Source organism: Mirounga angustirostris, unplaced genomic scaffold (assembly GCF_029215605.1).
Source record: "Mirounga angustirostris isolate CCGP_5_RB_7025 unplaced genomic scaffold, mMirAng1.0.hap1 SCAF_11, whole genome shotgun sequence".
Classification (NCBI taxonomy): Eukaryota; Metazoa; Chordata; class Mammalia; order Carnivora; family Phocidae; genus Mirounga; species Mirounga angustirostris.
The window spans coordinates 117,015,597-117,025,451 of NW_026991719.1; positions in this window are offsets into that span (position 1 = coordinate 117,015,597).

Sequence of the window (9,855 nt, forward strand, 5' to 3'; positions counted from 1 at the left end):
GCTCCTAACTCATCAAGCGCTCCTGAACCACCCAACATACGTATGCACATATGCACAAATTCTTTCTCTTACTCCAGTTAATTAGCATCTTCTCCTTTCTTCCGCCTCATGTCCTCCCTATTGCGGACAGTATTGCTTATAAGTAATAGCTGTGTCCTTATTAGGGTACTCTAACATGTAGCTCAGTTCAACAAATATTTTCTGATCAACTAGTAGGTGTCGGGATAGGTGCTGGAGACACAGAAATAATTACTGGGGAAAAGAGTCCAAGGGTCCGATTTGAAGTCCTCTGTTGCAGCTGTTTACAACAGGTGCCAAAGTCAAGCACTTCTGAGGCAGTTCTTCAGGAAAATGCAATTTGCTAGCATCACACTCATAGAGGTTTTTTTTTAAAGATTTTATTTATTTACTTGCGAGAGAGAGCGCGCAAGTGAGAGAGCGTAAGCAGGGAGGGGGAGCAACAAAGGGAGAGGGAGAAGCAGACTCCACCCCTCTGAGCAGGGAGCCCCATTCTGAACTCGATCCCAGGACCCCGAGATCATGACCCAAGCTGAAGGCGGCCGCTTAACCGACTGAGCCACCCAGGCTCCCCACTCACAGAGCTTTTGTGTCTTAGTTCAGAGATTCTACAAGTATTGTCCCCCAAAGGAGCTGTAACAAATAAACCAGGGAATTAGTTATACATGCAAACCTGTGGCCCCACCCAGGCACATTGAATAAACTCTGATGGTAGAGTTCATCAATCTGGATTTCATCAAGCCCCCTCTGGCGGTTCTGAAGCAAACTCAAGTTTGTTTAAAAACCACTGCCCTGTTTCATAGTCTAGGCCTACCTGGTTACCTCTTTTCTCTTTAAAGATCGAAGACCACAAGGAATAAGGTCAAGTGGCCCCAGCGCTCCCAGTCGAGCCCAGCCTCAAGTTGGTCTACCAGCTGAATGCGGCCCTTGTGAATGAGCCCAGGTTAGAGCAACAGAAGTGCCAGAGCACCCCACACAATCATGATATAAAATAATGCATGTATCTTTAAGCCATTAAATTTTGGGGTTATTTTTAATACAGTGGTAACTGAACTACGGTGCCTGGACTATATACTGAAGGATATGAGGGAGCCATTGAAGAGTTTTTAAGATAGAGAATAATAGGATCAGACTGACATTCTTAAAAGATTACTCTAGCTACAGTGTAGAAGAAAAGTTGGAGAGAAAAACAGGCAGAGGAATTAGGAAATTTATGCAGGTATGAGGCTCGGAATCAGGGCTATCTAACACGTCATTTCCTTGTGATTGTATTATGTAAGATCAGTTGTTGTTTTAACTCAAAATAACTGGAAAACTATGGGATGTGTCAATAATGGTTAAGGAGGCAGGAAAGAACACGTTCGGCCCATTTGATAATAAACTGGTTGCATCTTCTGTCCAGTTAGACCACTTAGCTAACGATATGGGTATTATGGTGATGGGAAACATTCTACCTCTCCTTCCATGTTTTCAAAGGCAAGATGAAAGCACTTTTCTTGGTAGAACGATCTCACAACCAAAGAAAGGGAAATGGTTGATTTTTTTTATTTTCCAACACAGCCTAGAGATTTGTGTTACTTCCTTCATATACTTATATATGTGATTTTGGGGGATAAGTGTGTACACCTAATTAGTTACTGTGTTTATCATAATTAATTAAAATCATCAGTGGTAATGGCAGAGAATACAGCAAAGGCAGTATACTAGTCTGATCTAGATGAAAGATATGTCATCACGGGTACAAGCAGAGGCCGCGAAATGAGACAAAAACAAGTTTGAATCCCAGGTCCACATCTTCAAATAATATACTTTAAAATATCTGGGCACACTGCCTGGAAAATGATTAGGATACAGTAAGTGGCAGATGATATGAAGAACTGTCTCTCAATACCTGACACTGCATAAACGATTTGCCCACTCTGGGCCTTAATTACCTTATCTGTAATCTGAGGGGCAGGGGACCCTGCAAGCAATACTGTTTCAGAGATTTAAGAACATTCCTAACATTGAGTCATTTTCTACATTTTAATTTTTTCAAAATAAAGTGTAATACTTCGTCTCTCATGGTGATTTGCCATGTGAATAAAACAAGCAAAAGACAGAAACAAGTATTATTGCCACATTTCTTTGAAAGCTGTTCGAAATACATTTTTAAAAGTTGTATAATGCTTTACAGATAATTTACTGACTTTCGTTGTACTATAGTTTTTCTTTGTTTCAGGAGCTCTTTCATGTTAGACATGATTTACTCTAGTGGAAAAGGTAGTGGCAGGTTCTGAAATTTATACTCAACAAGGTGCTCTTTAGAGATTTTCCTTATCTAGTCTTACTGATATCAAAGTCAGATGCCTAATCTACAATTCCCAGATTCAGTCCAGTTTATTTTTTAAAAAGGATCAGTAGTCAGCAGTCATCTAAGCCAATGCATGAGGAGCTGTTGGTAATAATATGTTGCATCTTCCTGTTAGGAGGCCAGCTGAGTCTCTCTATAGATCTTCACAGTGAAGGACATCTCATGCTCAGGCTTGCCTTGAAATTTGATTTTTTTTTTTTTTAAATTCCCATCGTTTGCTTTCAATAGGCTTGTTGCTGTATGAAATATCAGTTTTTTACATCAAAACAGTCACATCTGGGCAGCTGTGTTAAGCCCTCATGCATGCAACTACTTCTACATGTCCACGATGTCTGTCAGGGGCTCAAATGACCACATGATTCCAAGACTTGTGCCATATATACAGGTTATTATACAACAAGAATGGAGAATAATCCAAGAAGATAGTGCCCTGATCTATAAAAATTCTGCAGGGATATAGGGTTTGGATCTTCTTTTTTGGGAAGTTATTATTTATTCATTCATTCAACCATCCATTTTTCTTTCTTTTTTTTTTTTTTTTAGATTTTTATTTATTTGACAGAGAGAGACACAGCGAGAGAGGGAACACAAGCAGGGGGAGTGGGGGAGGGAGAAGCAGGCTTCCCGCTGAGCAGGGAGCCCGATGCGGGGCTCGATCCCAGGACCCTGGGATCATGACCCGAGCCGAAGGCAGACGCTTAACGACTGAGCCACCCAGGCGCCCCAACCATCCATTTTTCTAAAACACACACATCTAATTGTGCTACAACACCTCAATCCTTCCACCTCTGCCCCCAGCTGAAAAACAATCATTGCAACCATTCCCCCCCCAAATAGAATCAAAACTCGTTAGTATTGAACTAAAAAGTTTCTTCCATCTCCCCAACCTACTTCCTAAACTCAATCTTTGCCACATATCTCTAAGCTCCACCCACACAGTGTCCCAATACCTTTGTGGATGTTGTTCCCTTTTCTGGAAATAATCCCCACTCTGCTCTTTTCCCCAAGGTTGCCCTAGGAAGTTATGTGCACAACTTCTGTGCTCTAACACATTAGGTACCCTTCTCTAAGATGGCCCTGATAAATAAGTCGAAATTGTATGTTTGTGTATTTATCATCTTGGTGACAAGGAATATGTCTTATTTATCATGATATCTCCTTTACCACAGGTAACCACTAATGAAGTAATGAAAAGATGTGACATAAATTATAGCTTTTCATTAATGTTGTGTCAGGCTAGGGCTTGTGAGAGTGTGAAGGGTTGAGTACCAAGTAGGAATCAGTGATGGAAATAAGTCAAATAGAACGATAATTGTAGATGGGGAATAAGGCCTATATGGAAACTACAGCATCAGTGATATGGTCAAAAGGATGAAGGTGGAACAATGATTCACTAAACCCAGACATTAAACACAGATTTTATACCCTTAACACAAAGTTACTCAGCATGGATCAATGACCTAAATTTAAAATGCAAAACTGTAAAACTCGGAGAACACGATATAGGACACCTAGATGACCCTGAGTATGGCAATGACCTAAGATACAACCCCAATGATATGATCCATAAAATAAATACTTGATGAGCTGGATTTCATTAAAATTAAAATCTTCTGCTGTGAAAAACAATGCTCAGAGAATTAAAAAATGTCCGACTCTTGATTTTAGCTCAGGTCATCATCTCAGGGTTGTGAGATCAAGCCTCAAATTCGGCAAAGAGCCTGCTTAAGAGTCTCTCTCTCCCACTGCCCCTACCCACCCCCAACAAACAACCACCACCACCAACAACAAAAAAACCCACAAGAGACACATCTGATAAAGGAATGTTATCCAAAATATACAAAGAAAGCCAACAGGGAAACCACCTGATTAAAACGGTGAAAAGATCTTAACAGATGATATACAGATATAAGATGGGAAATCAACAAATGAAAAGGTACTCCACATCACAGGTCATTGAGGAAATAAAATTAAAAACAACAACGTGATACTACTACATACCTATCAGAATGGCCAAAACCTGGGCCAGTGATAATACCAAACACTGGCAAGGATGTGGAACAACAGAAAATCTCATTTATTACTGATAGGAAGGAAAAATGGTACAGCAAGTTCGGAAGCCAGTTTAGTGTTTCTGTGAAGTAAACATACTCTTACATACGATCCAGCAACCATGCTCCCTGGTATCTGCCCAAAGGAGTTGAAAGCTTATGTCCACACACAAAAACCTGCACATGGATGTTTACAGCTGCTTTATTCCGAATGGCCCAAACATGAAAGCAACTAAGATGTCCTTCAGTAGGCGAATAAATAAATAAGCAGTGATACATCCAGAGAATAGAACATATTTCAGCCCTAACAAGAAATAAGCCTTCAAATCATGAAAAGACAAAGAAGGACCTTACATGCATATTACTAAGTGAAAGAAGCCAATATGAAAAAACTATATACTGTAAATTTCCAACCCTATGACATTCTGAGAAAGACAAAACTATGAAGACAGTAAACAGATCAGTGGTTGACAGGGGTTAGAACTGCAGGGAGGGATGAATAGGTGAGGACATACAGAGGATATTTAGGGCATTGAAAGGATTCTGTATGATACTATAAAGGTAGATATATGTCATTATACATTTATCCAAACCCAATGAATGAAAAACAAAAAGACTGAACCGTAATGTAACTATGGGCATTGATAATGTGTCAACATAGGTTCATCAATTGTAACAAATGTCCCACTCTGGTGGGGGATGTCGATAATGGGAGAAGCTATGCATATATAAGGGCAGGGTCCATATGAGAATCTCTGTAATTGCCTCTCAATTTTACTGCGAAGCTAAAATTGCTCTAATATAAAGCCCTTAATAATGAAATAATATACTAGTCATATTTCAGAAACTAACCATAGCATATATTCAAATTTGATACAAGTAATGTCTAATCCACTGAAGAATTAGTCAATAAATTTTTTAAAAATTATATTACTCACTTAGTAAAATAAGTCATAACTCAATTCCAGAATTTTGACACATAAAACAAAATACAAAATCATAAAGTATATAGTTACAAATCTTTCCCATGTAAAAATGATAAAAAAATTGATGGGGGTGGGGGTGATGAGGGATAGAGGGAGACGGAGAGAGAGAATCTTAAGCAGGCTCCACACCCAGCTCAGAATCCCACCCAGGACTCAATCTCACAACCCTGAGATCATGACCTAAGCCAAAATCAAGAATTGGATGCTTAATTGACTGAGCCACCCAGGTGCCCCTGATTTTTTAAAAAATCATTAAATAATGATTTTTAAATCATTATATATATTTAAATACTTTGGGAATTTCTTTATATGTGTGTGTTTGTGTGTGTGTAAAAAGATAAAAAGAACAAAGAACAAAGAACAAACTGGGAAAATCTTTGCAAAGGTATTAAAATGTAACAAGGTTTAAAACTCTTAATTTAAGACATGCAAGTCTTTTAGAAAAATAATCCCTAATACAGTGGTGCCTGCGTGGCTCAGTTGGTTAAGGATCTGACTCTTGGTTTCTGCTCAGGTCATGATCTCAGGGGTGTGGGATCAAGCACTATGTGGGGCTCCCCACTCAGCAAGGAGTCTGCTTGGGATTCTCTCCCTATCCTTCTCTCTGCCCCTTCCTATGCTTGTGCTCTCTCCCACTCTTTCTCCCTCTCTAAAATAAATAAAAAATCTTTAAAAAAAAGCTATAATACATAAATAGAAAATGAAAAAATAGCAGCAACCAATTCACATAAAAATGAAGGCAAATTTTTTATATTCAAATGCTTAAATTTAGTAGAAATCAAGAAAATGTAGGTGAAATAAGTATCTAATTTCCTTATTAAAATAGAAAGCCAGGGGCGCCTGGGTGGCTCAGTCGGTTAAGCGTCTGCCTTCGGCTCGGGTCATGATCCCAGGGTCCTGGGATCGAGCCCCACATCGGGCTCCCTGCTCCGCGGGAAGCCTGCTTCTCCCTCTCCCACTCCCCCTACTTGTGTTCCCTCTCTCACTGTGTCTCTCTCTGTCAAATAAATAAATAAAATCTTTAAAAAAAAAAAATAGAAAGCCAAATATATTAGTAAAAATATAGCTAGTCATGTATCAGTAGTTGTATGAAAGTAGTTGTTATCAGTCTGCTCCAGCTGCTATAACAAAATGCCACATTCATTAAAAAGCTAAAAATAAAAATAGCATATGATTCAGTAATTCCACTACTGAATATTTACCCCCCCAAAAAAAACTAATTTGACAAGATAAATGGAACCCTATATTTATGGCAGCATTATTTACGATAGCCAAGATATGGAAGCAGCCTATGTGTCCATAAATGGATGAATGGATAAAGATAGAGTATGGGTGTGTGTGTGTGTGTGTGTGTGTGCATACACATACAGTGGAATATGACTCAGCCATGAAAAAAGAATGAAATTTTGCCATTTGCAAAAATACGGGTGGACCTAGAAGATATTATGCTACGTGAAATAAGTTAGAGGAAGACAAATACCATATGATTTCACTTATATATGGAATCTAAAACACAAAACAAATGGACAAACAAATAAAAAGCAGAATCAGAGAGCAAACGGTGGTTGCAAGAGGGGAAGGCAGGAAAATGGGCAAAATGGGTGAAGGGAAGTAGGAGGCACAGGCTTTCAGTTCTGGAATGAGTAAGTCATGAGGATGAAAGGCACAGCATAGGGAATATAGTCAATGGTACTGTAATAGTGTTGTGTGGTGACAGGTGGGTGCTACATTTGTGGGGAGCACAGCATAGTGTGCAAACTTCTCCAATCACTATGTTGTACGCCTGAAACTGAGGCAACACTGTGTGCCAACTAGATGTCAATAAAAAAATCATTCGCAAGTGAATTTTCTCTCGGTCACGGGCCTCTATGTGCATAATCAGGAACACTTGTAAATAAATTTTTAAAACTTCACAAAAAAAAAAGAAATACTAACATTTGCCAATCATTGAGTTTTATATATATATGATACTTAAAATTTTTTCTTTTTTTTTTTTTAAGATTTTATTTATTTATTTGACAGAGAGAGACAGCGAGAGAGGCAACACAAGCAGGGGGAGCATGAGCAGTGGGGAGAGGGAGAAGCAGGCTTCCCGCTGAGCAGGGCTCGGTCCCAGGACCCTGGGATCATGACCTGAGCCAAAGGCAGACGCTTAACGACTGAGCCACCCAGGCGACCGTTAAAATGTTTTCTAATGATAATTCCTTTAATATGTCTTTAAAATATAATCCTTTTCTACTAGAATTTGAGACATTCTAATATTTAGCACCATGAGATGTCCTGGAGGAACAGAGGAATAAATAATACATATTCTGATGCCAACTTCCAGTGAAGAAAACAGCATTACTCTTGGACCCAGGATCTTACTATTTTAGACATTTTTTGTAGTACAAAATATCGTTATAGTAATTTACAACAGTTATGAATGAGTAGTGCATCAAAGTTCCCGTATTTTATTAGTCCTCTTACAAATGACTGAAGGAATCCTTTCTTCTTTTGGGTTGATATTATGTATTTTTCTTATATAATGTGATTATAAGACAAGATATTTCTCTGCTACATGTGACATTATCAAAACTACTTCCCTGAATGTAGCCCTAATCTGAGAATAGAGCAGCATTCAGAGGCCCAGTTCCATCATTCCCTTCTCTCAGAAAATTCAGATTATATATTGAGGGATAATAAATGACCCTGAGGACCCTATAACAAAGCCTTTAAAAAGTCCTTAAAATGTGCAACATCATCGTTTATGGCTTTGGCATTTTGGAAACGTTGTCCACTTACATGCATCTTTTTCTCCCTGAGAAAGAGGTCTTCTCCGAAACCAGGTACTCTGTTCCCCATCCTTCATGGGATTGTCACACTTACAGTCTTAGTTTCTGGAACTCAACAAAGAGTATCTTTAAAAGATTCACAGTGCTTTCCTTTGTTTAGGACATAGCTGGACATAGCTGATAATGTTTCTGGTTGTAGAATAAGGGAATTTGGTCTGGTGTGAGACACTTCTTTTCATGTGGGTTAAAGTCATAGTGGGACACTAATCTGAGGCCTATATTAAGCCTGACCCAACTCTTGTCTGTGGTACCACTCTGAAGGGTCTTGTTCGGGCCATCTGTCACCAGGGCAGCTGACACTGCAGTTTTGCCATAAGACATCTTCCTCCACCTCCTTTCCAAAAAGTGGAAGGGAATGAACACCCCTCGAAACTCATTGATATCCTTGCATCCATACATGCCCACTCACAGGCATGCATGTAATTCTCATTGGTAGCTCTGTGCTGTAAAGGTAATTGCCCTCGTACAAAAGAAGGAAACTGAGGCACAGAAAGGTGAAACATGTAACAAGTCATTTGCCCGAGTTCTCATAGTTGGGAAGTGGTGGAAACAGGTGTGTAACTAGGTCTCTCCAGCTCCAAAGCACGGCTCCCTTTCAAGTGCATCTGGCTAATCAATAATTTAGGTGAGGTGTCAGAGAGCAAGTCCAGAAGAGAGTACACAAAGGAAGAGGGGGCAAAGACAGGAATAAATAGCTTCTTGCTTCCTTCAGGATCTTCTCGTGAATTTACAGGTGCATTTGTATTAACTTTCATGGTTTCCTCTTTCACATCTCAGCTATTTATTTTCCTGTGTAAATTATTTCAAAAACATAGGTGAATACCGCAAGTGATTAGCCTCTGCAGCTTCCTTTCCGAGTTTCAAAGGACTCCACAACCATTAATTACTCACCTACATCTGGAAGGCAGGGCAGGAATTATTGCCTTCATTGAACCAAAGGAAACCGAGAGGTCAAGCAGTTCCCTGCGGTCCCCACAGCAAGCAAATGATGGAGTGAGTCAAGAATTGGAACGCATACTTCCTAATTTCAAGTCTATAGACATTGACTTTCTAATTTTCTGGTAGAAGAATGGCAGTGCTGCTAACAATGTGGAGCTATTATTCGGCCTCTCACTCAGAGGAAGGCATGTTTGTGAGAGACAGGGAAGAGGAAGAGAGAGGAACACAGAGACTGGAGCAGAGAGACAGCTTCTGAATAAAAGGAATGAACTGTCATATTCCTTGTGGGGGGCAACAGGGAGCTCTGTGGGGAAGAAGGGAAAACTCAAGCGAAATGGGAAAATACAGGCCAGGAGGCAAGCAAATAGGTCAGCAGTCCAGAATTTTCTTCACACCAGAGGTGCTGCTGCCCAGCGGACGTGAGCATAAAAAGGGAGGACTATATAAAAAGAGACAGATGTGGAATTTCAGAACACTGACTCAAGTGCATCTTTGCTCATCACCACTGGAGTGTTCCTGGAACATCTCCAGAAACTTTAAAGAAAAACTAAATGAAAAAGATACATCATGTAAGAAGGGGAAAAAAAAGATTACTAGGGTCTATTCAGTAGGGTACAAACCTCCCCACCAGTAGATAATACTAAATTAGCAACCCCATAGAAAGATTATAATCC